At 46.3% G+C, this 16,616-nt stretch overlaps 1 protein-coding gene across 3 annotated transcripts in view; it reads right to left on the bottom strand.

The window, feature by feature from the left end:
• PRPF39 (pre-mRNA processing factor 39) overlaps nucleotides 1-16,613 on the bottom strand; it is a 79,420-nt gene extending 62,807 nt beyond the window's left edge. For 2 of the 3 annotated variants that reach the window (XM_069734884.1, XM_069734891.1), the window contains exon 1: nucleotides 16,424-16,589. The gene's annotated coding sequence lies outside the window, so the exon portion shown is untranslated. Of the gene's footprint in view, nucleotides 1-16,423 lie in introns of all 3 variants that reach the window. The other variant, XM_069734875.1, reaches the window with a different exon arrangement.
• Between the last annotated feature and the right edge of the window lie 3 nt (nucleotides 16,614-16,616).

Raw genomic sequence — 16,616 nt, 5'->3', positions numbered from 1 at the left:
TGAGACACGGGCATAATAGTATAGAAGGGACGTATGCCAAACAAATAAAATAAAGGCCTGACATATACACCTTTTAGTACTGGGCTTCAAAGGGCTCAGACTAGTACATAAAGCAGATCACTGCAAAAACAAAAAATCCAGAAAATACCTTAATTTACTTGAGATTTGCATGTATTTAAATACTTACCTATCACTGTCTTCTCCAATTTTCGGAACCATAGTGGCCGCTACTCAGACTGGCCAGCCCACAAAGTGTATATGTGTACCAGTAGTTGACAACCCCTTACCTATCACTGTCTTCTCCAATTTTCGGAACCATAGTGGCCGCTACTCAGACTGGCCAGCCCACAAAGTGTATATGTGTACCAGTAGTTGACAACCCCTTACCTATCACTGTCTTCTCCAATTTTCGGAACCATAGTGGCCGCTACTCAGACTGGCCAGCCCACAAAGTGTATATGTGTACCAGTAGTTGACAACCCAAAATAAGGCCAGTTTCACACGTCAGTGGCTCCGGTACGTGAGGTGACAATTTCCTCACGTACCGGAGCCACTGACACACGTAGACACATTCAAATCAATGCATCTGTGCAGATGTCATTGATTTTTTGCGGACCGTGTCTCCGTGTGCCAAACACGGAGACATGTCAGTGTTCGTGGGAGCGCACGGATTACACAGACCCATTAAAGTCAATGGGTCCGTGTAAAACACGTACCGCACACGGACGTTGTCCGTGTGCAGTCCTTGTGCCGTGCAGGAGACAGCGCTACAGTAAGCACTGTCCCCCCACTGGTGCTGAAGCCGCCATTGATATCTTCTCTAAAGCAGCGTTTGCTGTAGAGAAGATATGAATATTCCTTTTTTTTTTATTGTTTCTCGTGTTTAAAATAAAGATCCATGTCCCCATCCCCCTCCCACCCTCTGTGCGCCCGCCAGCTGTTCTTAAAATACTCACCCGACTCCCTCGCTGGCACTGCTTCCTGTCCTGGCCGCACCTTCTACTGTATGAGCGGTCACGTGCGGCCGCCGATTACAGTCATGAATATGCGGCTCCACCTCCCATAGGGGTGGAGCCGCATATTCATTACTGTAAATGAGCGGCCCCACGTGACCTCTCATGGATGGATCTTTATTTTAAACACGAGAAACAAACCAAAAAAAAAGGAATATTCATATCTTCTCTACAGCAAACGCTGCTGTAGAGAAGAGATCAATGGCGGCTTCAGCACCAGTGGGGGGGGACAGCGCACACGGGCGGAACACGTGTGCCACACTGATGTGCCACAGAAACGCATGGGCACACGGACAATTCCGGTACCGGAATTATCTGGACGTGTGGGACTGCCCAAAATACAGATCCTCGATGGGATTCTGTTTACTAGGAGAAAGGGACTTCCTGACCACACATCACAGGCTAGTCTGAACTGTGGTTGTGTAATTCAGGAGAAAATTTGAGCGGTGTAGGACCCGGAAAAGAGTATTTAAAACTCATCCACACTACATAGACTGAAAACAGGATTAGGGAACAACATTTTTGCTATACTGTTATCCCTGCATTCAATCGTCTCTGGTCTCTACTAGAGATAAGCGAATATCTTTGGTTTCCTCCTTATTCAGCAAGCTATAGCGCTTACAGAATAATCTGCAGAGGGAACCCGGCTACCTGGATCGCTCCTACTGATCAGCTGTCAGGTGCCGCAGCTGCATGTGTCGCTGCTGCGTGACAGTTAACACATGCATGGAGAGCCAAAACAAACATGCTCTCCATGCATGTGTGGTGTCATGGCTATTTCACTGTCACATGCAACTGCGGAGCGGGACAGCTGATCAGCAGGAGCGATCCAGGTAGCCGGGTTCCCTCTGCAACTTATTCTGTAAGCGCTATAGCTTGCCGAATAAGGATCGACCCGAACAGATGTGCTCATCTCTAGTCTTTACATCCTGGTCCAGTCCTGACACACCGAAAATACCTGCTGAGCCACCCACTGGCCGCATAGGTTACCCACCACACCCAGGGACTGGCCGAGCAGAAGACCTTCAACGAGTCAACAAAGAAGAGACAGGCAGAAATTAGGAAGCCGCTAGAACCAAAGCCACAAATTCAGGTTGCACCATACACGGCGAGTGCTGGCGGTGTCTTGTTACCAGCACTTGCTTCGAGCAGCACTGATCGGCCACTAGCTGTCAATCCCTAAAAGCTTTTTTATCTATTATACATACTGTGTTTCTGATGAGGGAGGATCCAGATAGTCAAACTTCCACCAAATCGTAAAAAAAAATAAACCACACAACTTGTATAAAAACATTTTCAAAACTTTATACTATTACAGGCAGCAGCATAGCATTGCAGATTGGCGGTGGACTGGGTTGGGTCCTGAGATCTCAACCGGTCGGCCAAACCAATGCTCGGAAATCTGCAGCTCCTGCACGGGCTTAATATTAAAGGGGGTTGTCCACTATGACAACCCCTTCTTGATCAAAATGTTTGGCCCCGATAAAATAATAAAGCCTATTTTCACCACCCGAGCCGACACCATTCCCGCAGTGTCGGCACTCGTTGTACCCGGGGCTCTCATGCCGTGTTGTGACAAATGATTCCGGCACCAAATCTGCGCTGGCATCACTAACCCCACCTCTGGACAAAACAATCATGAAGAGGAAGTCCGACTGCAACTGATACAGGACTACCTCTTCATGTTGGATTTGTCCGAAGGCGGAGACAGTGACACTATCGCTAATTGGGCACCGGAGTCACATTACAACACTGCTAGGGAGCCCCAGGAGAGAGAGCATCGGCACAGGAGGCGCGTGTAGTGTAAGGAAACACACTCACGGAGAGGAGAGCCGGGGAATACGGATATCCCCCCGCCATCACCAATCTCTGATGAAGCTTACACAGTCGCAGCTGTCTAGTGTCTGCCATGACCAAAATTACTACTAATGACTAAAGGTACCTTCACACTAAACGACGCTGCAGCGATCCAGACAACGATCCGGATCGCTGCAGCGTCGCTGTTTGGTCGCTGGAGAGCTGTCACACAGACAGCTCTCCAGCGACCAACGATCCCGAGGTCCCCGATAACCAGGGTAAACATCGGGTTACTAAGCGCAGGGCCGCGCTTAGTAACCCGATGTTTACCCTGGTTACCATCCTAAAAGTTAAAAAAACAAACGCTTCATACTTACCTACTGCTGTCTGTCCTCGGCGCTCTGCTTCTCTGCTCTGGCTGTGAGCACAGCGGCTGGAAAGCAGAGCGGTGACGTCACCACTCTGCTTTCCGGCCGCTGTGCTCACAGTGAGTGCAGGAAAGCACAGCGCCGAGGGACAGACAGCAGTAGGCAAGTATGAAGCGTTTTGTTTTTTTAACTTTTAGGATGGTATCCAAGGTAAACATCGGGTTACTAAGCGCTCTTTCTCATGTACAGCACCATGGAATTAATGGTGCTATATTAACCCCTTAACCCCATATGACGTACTATCCCGTCAAGGTGACCTGGGACTTAATTCCCAGTGACGGGATAGTACGTCATATGCGATCAGCCGCGCTCACGGGGGGAGCGCGGCCGGGTTTCAGCTGACTATGGCAGCTGACATCCGGCACTATGTGCCAGGAGCGGTCACGGACCGCTCCCGGCACATTAACCCCCGGCATACCGTCATCAAACATGATCGCAGTGTTCTGGGGGCATAGGGAAGCATCGCGCAGGGAGGGGGCTCCCTGTGTGCTTCCCTGAGACCATCGGTACAAGGCGATGTGCTCACCTTGTACCGAGCATCTACTCCCTGCAGGCCCCGAATCCAAAATGGCCGCGGGGCTACTTCCGGGTGCTGCAGAGACTACTTCCGGGTCCAGATCCAAACTGAAGAAAAGGACAGCGCCACACCGGATAGTAAAAAGCAGCTCACATATTTATTCTGCCTCCAGCGGCAACGTTTCGGTCCAAAGACCTTTGTCAAGGGGCTTGACATAGGTCTTCGGACCGAAACGTTGCCGCAGGAGGCAGAATAAATATGTGAGCTGCTTTTCACTATCCGGTGCTGTCCTTCTCTTCAGTTTGGATTTGGATGTTCTGTCTGGGATGGACCCCCTGGTGAGGACGTGCGCCCCGATGTCCACAGAGACTATATAATTATAGGGCGCGGCTTTACTGCTTTCTTTGATACTTTCGGGTCCAGAGCAGGCGCTGGTAAGCAAGGAGCAGGGCACGCCAGATCGCGATCTGTCACTATACAGTGATGTCCCCCCTGGGACATAGTAAAAAAAAAAAAAAATTTTAAACATTCCTAAGAAAAAAAAAATTATATACCACCATCTAGTGTATATGTGTATATATAAAACTGTCCCACTAGTTAACCCCTACAGTGAACACGGTAAAAAAAAACGCGGCAAAAACCGCTTTATCATCATACCGCCGAACAAAAAGTGGAATAACACGCAATCAAAAAGACGGATATAAATAACCATGGTACCGCTGAAAACATCATCTTGTCCCGCAAAAAACAATCCCCCACACAGCATCATCAGTGAAAAAATAAAAAAGTTACAGTCCTCAGAATAAAGCGATGCAAAAATTATTATTTTTTCTATAAAATAGTTTTTATGGTATAAAAAGCGCCAACATTAAAAAAATGATATAAATGAGGTATCGCTGTAAGAGTACTGACCCGAAGAATAAAACTGCTTTATCCACTTTACCAAACGCGGAACGGTATAAACGCCCCCCCCCCCCCCCAAAAAGAAATTCATGAATAGCTGGTTTTTGGTCATTCTGCCTCACAAAAATCGGAATAAAAAGCGATCAAAAAAAATGTCACGTGCCCGAAAATGTTTTCAATAAAAACGTAAACTCGTCCCGCAAAAAAACAAGATCTCACATGACTCTGTGGACCAAAATATGGAAAAATTATAGGTCTCAAAATGTGGTAACGCAAAAAATATTTTTTGCAATAAAAAGCGTCTTTTAGTGTTTGACGGCTGCCAATCATAAAAATCCGCTAGAAAAGTAAATCAAACCCCCCTTCATCACCCCCTTAGTTAGGGAAACATAAAAAAAAAATTTAATAATGGGTTGGAGCTAAAGTTAGGGTTTGGATTGCATTTACGGTTGAGATAAGGGTTAGAGGTGTGTTGGGATAGGGTTTCAGTTAAGGTACCTTCACACTGAATAACTTAACGATAGCGATCCGTGACGTTGCAGCGTCCTGGATAGCGATATCGTTGTGTTTGACACGCAGCAGCAATCTGGATCCTGCTGTGACATCGTTGGTCGGAGCAGAAAGGCCAGAACTTTATTTCGTCGATGAATCGGATTGTGTGACGCCGATCCAGCGATGTCTTCCCTGGTAACCAGGGTAAACATCGGGTTACTAAGTGCAGGGCCGCGCTTAGTAACCCAATGTTTACCCTGGTTATCATTGTATCTAACTGTGTTTTGACAGCTTTGAACCCCCAACTGTTTCACTACAGTTTATAATGCAGAGCCGTGAAAATAAATTTTTTTTTTTTTTTTTTTTTTCTTCTTCCACAAAAATTATTTTTTAGCCCAAATTTTTATTTTCCCAAGGGTAACAATAGAAATTGGACCCCAATAGTTGTTGTCCAATTTGTCCTGAATATGCTGATACCCCATATGTTGGGGTAAACCGCTGTTTGGGCACACAGGAGAGCTCGGAAGGGAAGGAGCACGGTTTTACTTTTTCAACGCAGAATTGGCTGGAATTGAGATCGGACGCCATATCGCATTTGGAGAGCCCTGATGTGCCTAAACAGTGGAAACCCCCAATTCTATTTCTATTGTTACCCTTGGGAAAATAAAAAATTGGGGGGCTAAAAAATTATTTTTGTGAAAAAAAAAAAAAAAATTTATTTTCACGGCTCTGCATTATAAACTGTAGTGAAACAGTTGGGGGTTCAAAGCTGTCAAAACACAGTTCGATAAGTTCCTTAGGGGGTCTACTTTCCAAAATGGTGTCACTTGTGGGGGGTTTCAATGTTTAGGCCGATCAGGGGCTCTCCAAACGTGACATGGTGTCCCATCTCAATTCCAAGTCAATTTTGCATTGAAAAGTCAAACAGCGCTCCTTCCCTTCCGAGCTCTGCCATGCGCCCGAACAGTGGTTTACCCCCACATGTCAGGTATCGGCGTACTCAGAACAAATGGCACAACAACTTTTGGGGTCCAATTTCTGCTCTTACCCTTGGGGAAAAATAAATCAAATTGGAGCTGAAGTAAATGTTTTGTGAAAAAAAGTTAAATGTTAATTTTTTTTTTTTTTAAACATTCCAAAAATTCCTGTATAACACCTGAAGGGTTAATAAACTTCTTGAATGTGGTTTTGAACACCTTGTGGGGTGCAGTTTTTAGAATGGTGTCACACTTGGGTATTTTCTATCACATATACCCCTCAAAATGACTTCAAATGTGATGTGGTCCCTAAAAAAATATTGGTGTTGTAAAAATGAGAAATTGCTGGTCAACTTTTAACCCTAAGGCTATGTGCACACGTAGAATGGGCTACTGCGGATTTTTCCGCAGCGGATTTGCTAAATCCGCATTGGAAAACCGCTGCGGTTTTTAATGCGGATTTATTGCGGATTCTACTGCGGTTTGCCATCTGCAGTTTTCTATTGGAGCAGATGGAAAACTGCTGCTGATTCCGCACAAAGAATTGACATGCTGCTGAAAATAATCCGCTGCATTTCCACGCGGCTTTTTCCGCAGCATGGGCACAGCGTTTTTGGTTTCCCATAAGTTTATATTTTACTGTAAACTCATGGGAAACTGCTGCGGATCCGCAGCAAAATCCACATCGTGTGCACATAGCCTTATAACTCCCTAACAAAAAAAAATTTGGGTTCCAAAATTGTGCTGATGTAAAGTAGACATGTGGGAAATGTTACTTATTAATTATTTTACATGACATATCTCTGATTTAAGGGCATAAAAGTTAAAAGTTGGAAAATTGCAACATTTTCAAAATTTCGCCGAATTTCCGTTTTTTTTTTTTCACAAACAAACGCATGTTATATCGAAGAAATTTTACCACTCTCGAAGTACAATATGTCACGAGAAAATGTCAGAATCGCCAAGATCCGTTGAAGCGTTCCAGAGTTATAATCTCATAAAGGGACAGTGGTCAGAATTGTAAAAATTGGCCCGGTCATTAACGTGCAAACCACCCTTGGGGCTTAAGGGGTTAATAATAATAATACAGAGTAATATATAGATATTACAGCCAGAAGTACAGATAAAAGTAGGGTACAGGTTAGGTATAGCAGTTAACTGTATATGTCACATTACCGTTTCTTATTACATTTGGACGAAGGGAAGCTTTTGTATCCACAAGCACCATCTTAGTTTCTGGTCCGTCTCCACACGTGACATGGCTTCCATGGCAGTACAAAGACAAAAGCTAGACGGGTGTAGCTAGCTTTTAACCCCTAGTTCGCCCCCTCCCATATTCACCACGGTCCCTCTGGTTTGGACTGAATTCTCCTCCCCGACCTCCTAGCTGAAATAATTCCCCAATATCTAGGATGGGTCATAACTTCCTAGCAGAAGGTCCAAACGGAACAACTGATATCTCAACGGTTTTGTTTGGGCTGGACCAATATGGATAGTCCAAACTTGGATATGGAGAGTCTCGATAGCTCTGTATCTGGGACAGCTAGAAAAATATGAGATGCAAGGATGCTTGCGGAGGGCTCCCAGGGTTCTGGTGGTATATTGGACTTTACCCTGAGATGCACGGCACTGACTTAATTCATCTCTAGATGTCTGTGACGCTTTGTCTATAGCTTTCCCGTGATGTTGGTTGCTATGCACAAAAAGTATCTCACAGTCAAAAAGTATACACTTGGGGTAAATTAAACTAGACTCACAGAAAAGATCCCCCAAAATAAAGAAAAATATCTTAAAATTTATCCTTTATTAATATATATTTAAAACCATAAATGTGCACTTGACAACACCATCACCAATAGATGCAAGCGTACTACAGGAAAGGCCGGGTGGTGCCAAGCCCTACGCTTTTCTCAATGCTCCCTACCTGCCTGCGGAGGTTGGCACCCTATTTTCCTGCGCCGTGGCGCCCCCGCTCCTCGTCGGCTAGCCCTGCTATCCCTATTATGCCCTCATAGGGTCAGGAGAGAAAATCTCACTTAAACAGTAATTAAATATGGATAGCTTGAAAGGACATGAATGTGTCAGTAAAATATCTGACTAAATCTAAGGGTCTCAACTGACTTGGTAGTCTGTGTCCCTTAATATATATATATATATATATATATATATATATATATATATATATATATATATATATATATATATATATATATATATATATATATATAATTATTATTTAGGCCAGACGATATAGGCAACAGGTAGGGATGTCACAAAGAGACTAATAACATATAGCTAGACTAAGATCACATATGTATGTATTACGGTCACCAGATGCTGTGATGACAATAGGGAAGATGTATTTGCTGTAGTGTCAAACATATCCCATACAGCCATAGAGGGACCCAGCTGCAGCTCTCATTAAATAATCAATGCAAAGTAGCCACACGCCGTCCCCACATACTTGTTTGTTGTGACCCACGTGCTGACCAGATCCATAAACCACCTTCTATCTCATACTTAGCGCTACTAAGACAAGGGGATTGGCCCGGTGGTGCAGCTGTCTACCATGCCGATGTGTTGTTATCTTATGCAAGCTAAGTAACCCTTTGTTATCTGGATGTACTCCTGATGAACCCCTTTTCATTAGAAGGGGAGAAACGCGTTGAGTAGATAAGGGATATGCATAGTAACTTCTGTATGAGATAGAAGGTGGTTTATGGATCTGGTCAGCACGTGGGTCACAACAAACAAGTATGTGGGGACGGCGTGTGGCTACTTTGCATTGATTATTTAATGAGAGCTGCAGCTTGGTCCCTCTATGGCTGTATGGGATATGTTTGACACTACAGCAAATACATCTTCCCTATTGTCATCACAGCATCTGGTGACCGTAATACATATATAGCTAGACCAAGATCACATATGTATTTTTAGTCTCTTTGTGACATCCCTACGTGTTGTCTATATCGTCTGGCCTAAGTAAGTGTGTGCGTGTGCGTGTGCGTGTGCGCGTGCGCGTATTCCCGCACTGACTGAGCACAGCGGCCGGAAAGCAGAGCGGTGACGTCACCGCTCTGCTTTCCGGCTGACCGGCGCTGACACAGGATGCAGGAGGAGTGCAGAGAAGCAGAGCGCCGAGGACAGACAGCTGAAGGTAAGTATGTAGTGTTTGTTTTTTTTACTTTTACGCTGGTAATCAGGGTAAACATCGGGTTACTAAGCGCGGCCCTGCGCTTAGTAACCCGATGTTTACCCTAGTTACTAGTGAAGACATCGCTGAATCGGTGTCACACACGCCGATTCAGCGATGTCTGCAGGGAGTCCAGCGACGAAAGAAAGTTCTGGCCTTCTAGCTCCGACCAACGACATCACAGCAGGATCCTGATCGCTGCTGCGTGTCAAACACAACGATATCGCTATCCAGGACGCTGCAACGTCACGGATCGCTATCGTTGTGAAGTTGTTTAGTGTGAAGGTACCTTAATTCTCTGGCCAAATGGTTAAGTTCTACTCTTTGGGGAATTGTGTACTAATCCCAAGGGTGGGGAGGCCACTTCAGGAGGACCCACATCAGCTCCAACAGAGAACGCAGCCTCACCATCGAACCCGTACACCGCTCCGAGAGAGAACATACGGACACAGCCTCACCATTGAACCCGTACACCGCTCCGAGAGAGAATGTATGGACACAACCTTATTATCAAGCCTGTACATCAACATATGCAGTTGCTGCAAACTTAACATCAATGTTTTGACCGCCAGTGGAGGATGCTGCATCAGGATTCCAACAATCAGCAACATTTAATAACTAGATCATGAAGCACCACGGTAGATGATGAAAGAGAGCAAACCAAATTAGCTCTCCCAAAATGCCCAACGGGCGACAAAATGTCGGGACTGCTCCAGGCAAAATACAACACAAAACCACGGAGCAAAAATGTCCAAAATCACATAATAGTAAAAATAAATAAAGTCTTTATTATTTACTAGATGGCAGCCCGATTCTAAAGAATCGGGAGTCTAGAATCCATATATACTTTATTTATTCAAATGTAAGAATAATACAATTAATAAATAATAGTAAGAAAGAACAAAAATAATAGGCAGTATATGGAGAAAACACCAAACAAAAGTTCAAAATTGGTGTGAAAATGTCACTGAACCACTTCACAACTAAATATATATAGTTTTGGTAAATGGTATTATCATTTTTTTGACGAAATTCGGCAGGAGCTTGAAGAGCAACGTCACTGGGCCCGCCTCCACGCAGTAGAAACTTGCTGTGAGGTAAAAATTCAAAAATCACACCAAAATGGCGGGCGGAGTGTGTCACAGTACGGCACGTTTCTGATTGGTCGCTCGCAGCAAGCGGCAACCAATCAGACACTGGACACTGTTGACGTCACTTATCTCCGGACATTAGCTCCGGACATTAGCTCCGGACAAAGCCACGGAAGTTGGCACAAATTGCAGGAAGTAGTATTCTAGGCAATTATATATTAGATTATAGAAATAACACACAACAATTGCAATAAAGTGCTATATGCACTTATGCATTTAAAAGAGGACCACAGGAAGGAGACATGACGATAGCCAAGCATAGGTGGGGGTACAATGGTAAATATACATCCCTTTTCATTCAGCAAAAAAGGTTAGATAATGATCACATGTGCAGGCTCCAGCCGGTATCCCCTTAGAAGAAGTAACGCAGATGCAATACATTAAGTGCAGTAGCTAAAGGATAAGCTTACCCATTGCAGTCATATGAATAATGTGCCCCCTCCTTGCCTGTCGCCTCCCGGACGCGCGTTTCGCGTATTCGCTTTCTCAGCGGGGTACACAGATAGCCAGTCTCGTGCTGTTTAAATGGCCGTAGGACCGGAAATGGAGCCGGAAAGCCGGCACATGTGCGGTGGCGTCCGGGGCGCGTCACTGCTGGAGCCGTCATAGCAGGGCGGGCGTAAGGCGGAAGTCCGCCCATAGACGTCATATGAGGCGCACCCTGCTATTACAGACAGCTGCAGCAAGTGACGAGCACTCCGGGCGGCAGCGGGCATGCGCACCTCCGGCGGCCATTTTAAAGAAGACCACGGCAGCGGCCATATCTATATGGATTAAAAGGCTGCATAATCCCACCCACCGGATCACGTGAACAACAAATGTGACAAAGAAACAGCAATGTGCAGCGGCGAGCTAAGTGTGCAGAGGAGAGGCAACACGCCTCACATATATAAACGAATGGAAAATAGTCATAAAAGCCAGAATATATGATGAGAGCACAAGCGCGAAAATACATACAAATCCATATTATCGGATTTAAAGTGACAAGTGCAATACATATTATGCAAATTCACATAAACAAACAAAAAACAATTATAATAAGAACGTGATTATTCTTTTTTCTTTTTCACTTTTCCTTTTCTTCCTTTGCGAATACCATATGGGGAAAGGGGGATATAATACAGCCTAAATAGCATCCAAAGCCGTGGGCACAAAATAAAAAAAAATTAAAAAAAAAACGCTAAAAAATAAAAACAAACGAGACAAAATATTAGTACAAATAAATTAAAAGGAATGGTGGATCGATGTGAGTTACAGAGAGAATAGTTGGACAAATTTGTTGGACATAAATACTATTGATTTTCTGGATATCACCTTATGTGTTGCCGGGGATGGCTCCATCGAGACTGATCTTTATCGAAAAGAAACATCGGTAAACTCGTTATTGCATGCATCCTCAGCACACAACTATTCTGTTATTAAGGCCATCCCAGTTGGGCAGTTTTTGAGGAACAGACGGGTCTGCTCCACAGAGACCCGCTTCGAGAGGCAGTCCGCCATTCTTACCGAACGGTTCCGGGCACGGGGATACAGTCGTCGGTGCATCAGGGCAGGGTATGGAAGGGCAAAGTCCACACGCAGGGCAGATTTATTGTTGCAGGCTAAGAGACCTAAACCGGATGATGGCTCTGGGGTCAGGTTCATTTCCACATCCAATTGTCAATGGAACCGTATTCGGGAAGTACTTAACAAGCATTGGCCCGTGTTACGGACTGACAACATACTGGCCACACATTTGACAAAAACTCCCCTAATGACACAGCGTAGGGGTAAGAATCTGAAGGATGCTTTGGTGAGGAGCCGCTACATAGCCAAAAATAAGAATAAAAATTTTATGGATGTGAGTGGTCCAAGACAGGGATCTTTCCCATGCGGGTCGTGCGTCGCGTGTCCGAATATCCTTAGATGCGGGACCTTCAAGACTTCAGATGGGAGCAGGGAATTTAAAATACGAGATTATATCTCATGTAACACATCTTTTGTGATATACTATGCCACCTGTCCCGGCTCCCTGATCTATGTCGGTCTCACATCTAGGGAAATCAAAATTCGGACGCGTGAGCACGTACGCGATATTTTGGCCACGAAAGAAGCGGTAGATGTGTCTGGTTTAAAAACCCTGCCAAGACACTTCCGGACGTGCCATGGATCTGACCCCAGAGGCCTGAAAGTAAGAGGCATTGAGATGATACATAGTGGGATCAGGGGTGGCAATATGGCCAAATTACTCGCACAACACGAGTGTTGGTGGATTGTCACCCTTTATACCCTGGCCCCGAAGGGGCTTAATGAGAAATTAAGCTTCGCCCCGTTTCTATGAGTAGCAAGGTCCTGTACATATAAGAGGGAACTAGTGCATATTATTGTCTTCTCTGTCATGCCTGTGTGGCATTGGATATGTTATTGAAAACTGGACAAATTTGTCCAACTATTCTCTCTGTAACTCAAATCGATCCACCATTCCTTTTAATTTATTTGTACTAATATTTTGTCTTGTGTTTGTTTTTATTTTTTTTGCGATTTTTTATTTTGTGCCCATGGCTTTGGATGCTATTTAGGCTGTATTATATCCCCCTTTCCCCATATGGTATTCACAAAGGAAGAAAAAAGAAAATGAAAAGTGAAAAAGAAAAAAGAATAATCACGTTCTTATTATAATTGTTTTTTTGTTTGTTTATGTGAATTTGCATAATATGTATTGCACTTGTCACTTTAAATCCGATAATATGGATTTGTATGTATTTCCGCGCTTGTGCTCTCATCATATATTCTGGCTTATGCCTTTTATGACTATTTTCCATTCGTTTATATATGTGAGGCGTGTTGCCTCTCCTCTGCACACTTAGCTCGCCGCTGCACATTGCTGTTTCTTTGTCACATTTGTTGTTCACGTGATCCGGTGGGTGGGATTATGCAGCCTTTTAATCCATATAGATATGGCCGCTGCCGTGGTCTTCTTTAAAATGGCCGCCGGAGGTGCGCATGCCCGCTGCCGCCCGGAGTGCTCGTCACTTGCTGCAGCTGTCTGTAATAGCAAGGCGCGCCTCATATGACGTCTATGGGCGGACTTCCGCCTTACGCCCGCCCTGCTATAACGGCTCCAGCAGTGACGCGCCCCGGACGCCACCGCACATGCGCCGGCTTTCCAGCTCCATTTCCGGTCCTACGGCCATTTAAACAGCACGAGACTGGCTGTGTACACCGCTGAGAAAGCGAATACGCGAAATGCGCGTCCGGGGGGCGACAGGCAAGGAGCGGGCACATTATTCATATGACTGCAATGGGTAAGCTTATCCTTTAGCTACTGCACTTAATGTATTGCATCTGCGTTACTTCTTCTAAGAGGATACCGGCTGGAGCCTGCACATGTGATCATTATCTAACCTTTTTTGCTGAATGAAAAGGGATGTATATTTACCATTGTACCCCCACCTATGCTTGGCTATCGTCATGTCTCCTTCCTGTGGTCCTCTTTTAAATGCATAAGTGCATATAGCACTTTATTGCAATTGCTGTAAGTGTGTTATTTCTATAATAAACAAATAAAGACTTTATATATTTTTACAATTATGTGGTTTTGGACATTTTTGCTCCGTGGTTTTGTGTTGTAATCAGCAACACTTGTACAGCTGCCTGTATAAAAACGTTTCCCAAAACATTAATTCAAAGGAGCCGCGTCGCCAGGACACACTAGAATCACAGCTCCTCTCAGGCCACCCACGTTATTCCAGACCCTGTCTTAGGGTATGTTCACACGTTCAGGATTTCCATCCTTTTTTTTTCAGGACAGTTTTTTTAAAAAACTGCAGCTCTTGGCAGAAAACGCAGGTCCTTTTTTTGTCCTTTTTTGATGCGTTTTTTGATGCGTTTTTTTATCCTTTTTTTATGCAGTTTTCTATGCAGAGACTGTGTTTCCTAGGAAGCTTTTTAGGGCTAAAATGGCTGAAAATACCCTAACCCTATTCTAACCTTAGTGAAAAAAAAAAAAAAAAATTCTTAATTTTTTTATTGTCCCTACCAATGGGGGTGACAAAGTGGGGGGGGTGTCATTTACTATTTTTTTATTTTGATCACTGAGATAGGTTATATCTCAGTGATCAAAATGCACTTTGGAGCGAATCTGCCGGCCGGCCGATTCGGCGGGCGCACTGCGCATGCGCCCGCCATTTTGCAAGATGGCGGCGCCCAGGGAGAAGACGGCCGGCCGGACACCGGGTAAGTATAAGGGGGGAGATTAGGGCACGGGGGGGGCATCGGAGCACTGGGGGGGGCATCGGAGCACGGGGGGCGGGATCGGAGCACGGGGGGGCAGCCACACTCCGCCCACGCACTTCCGCCCGCTCCCCCGCACTTCCTGCTGCAGCGGTTCTGCACATCAAATCGCAGTAAAACCCGCAGATATATTTTTGATCTGCGGGTTTTACTGCGATTTTGACCTCACAATGGAGGTCTATGGGTGCAGAACCGCTGCGGTTCAGGAAAAAGAAGTGACATGCTCCTTTTTTGCCGCAGCTATTCTGCGCGGCTTTTTAAACGAAATTACGGACCATGTGCACAGCAGTGACTGTTTTCCATAGGGTTACATTGTTATGTACCCTGCATGGAAAACTGCTGCGGAACCGCAGCGGCAATACCGCTGCGGTTCCGCAGTAAAAAACGCACTGTGTGAACATGGCCTTAGTCGGATCCTGTGTGCCTGCATCCATTTTATTCCTGAATTAACAGCACTGGCAGATTTTCACTGTCTCACCATCCACCGCTCCAGTAGGCAGCACGTTACTGAAGGCCAATAGAGGCCGAAACGTTTATCCTCTCTCTTGCTAATAAATCCCAAGAGATTCACCATAAGTTGAGTGCCGGGTTTATTTTATACAAGTGCTCAAACTATACCCAAGAAGGCTTAAAAGCACTGAAAAGTAAGAAAAAGACCATCGAAAATCCTAATTACTCATTTTACAATAAAAAATTTGAAATAATTGTTTAGTGCCAACGGATCTGTAAATTCCAAACTAAATGTACAATTAACAAAAAAATATAAAACATTTTGTAACTGTAAAAAGTAACGGACTGCGGCGGGAAAGGTTAATCACATGTAGAACAGAAGAGGAAACCGAACTGGTCACTGAGTGGTTAAGCGAGCCTCTCGGACAGGCGCTTTGGACGGTTGGCTGTGACCGTGGGGTCTTCTCACACACGGCCCCAGCAGCGCCTCTCCCACACACACGGACCCGGCAAGGGGTCTCCCCCACACACGGCCTCGGCAGGGGGTCTCCCACACACACACGGCCCCGGCAGGGGGGTCTCCCACACACACACGGCCCCGGCAGGGGGTCTCCCCCACACACACACGGCAGAGGGTCTCCCCCTAACACACACGGCCCCGGCAGAGGGTCTCCCCCTCACACACACACGGCCCCGGCAGAGGGTCTCCCCCTCACACACACACGGCCCCGGCAGAGGGTCTCCCCCTCACACACACACGGCCCCGGCAGAGGGTCTCCCCCTCACACGGCCCCGGTAGAGGGTCTCCCCCTCACACACACACGGCCCCGGTAGAGGGTCTCCCCCTCACACACACACGGCCCCGGTAGAGGGTCTCCCCCTCACACACACACGGCCCCGGCAGAGGGTCTCCCCCTCACACACACACACGGCCCCGGCAGAGGGTCTCCCCCTCACACACACACGGCCCCGGTAGAGGGTCTCCCCCTCACACACACACGGCCCCGGTAGAGGGTCTCCCCCTCACACACACACGGCCCCGGTAGAGGGTCTCCCCCTCACACACACACGGCCCCGGCAGAGGGTCTCCCCCTCACACACACACGGCCCCGGCAGAGGGTCTCCCCCTCACACACACACGGCCCCGGCAGAGGGTCTCCCCCTCACACACACACACACACACGGTCCCGGCAGCGCCTCCCGCCATTTTCCCCTCCCCCACATACGTACCGGCGGTCACAGCGCGGCTCCCGCTCACACGGGTGTGGTCTCTCTCACACCCGCCTTAGGCCTCCACAGTACACATCCACCAGCGACAATAACGTTTAGGCCAGGAGTCAGTGCAAGAGCTAACTGCAACACGCCGCCAGAGAGGGCCGCTTCGCCTTACGTCAGCACGTAGGCACGTACGGAGGAGGGTAAC

This window comes from Ranitomeya imitator, chromosome 1, assembly GCF_032444005.1.
Source record: "Ranitomeya imitator isolate aRanImi1 chromosome 1, aRanImi1.pri, whole genome shotgun sequence".
Classification (NCBI taxonomy): Eukaryota; Metazoa; Chordata; class Amphibia; order Anura; family Dendrobatidae; genus Ranitomeya; species Ranitomeya imitator.
This window is presented reverse-complemented; position numbering and strand designations above follow the sequence as displayed.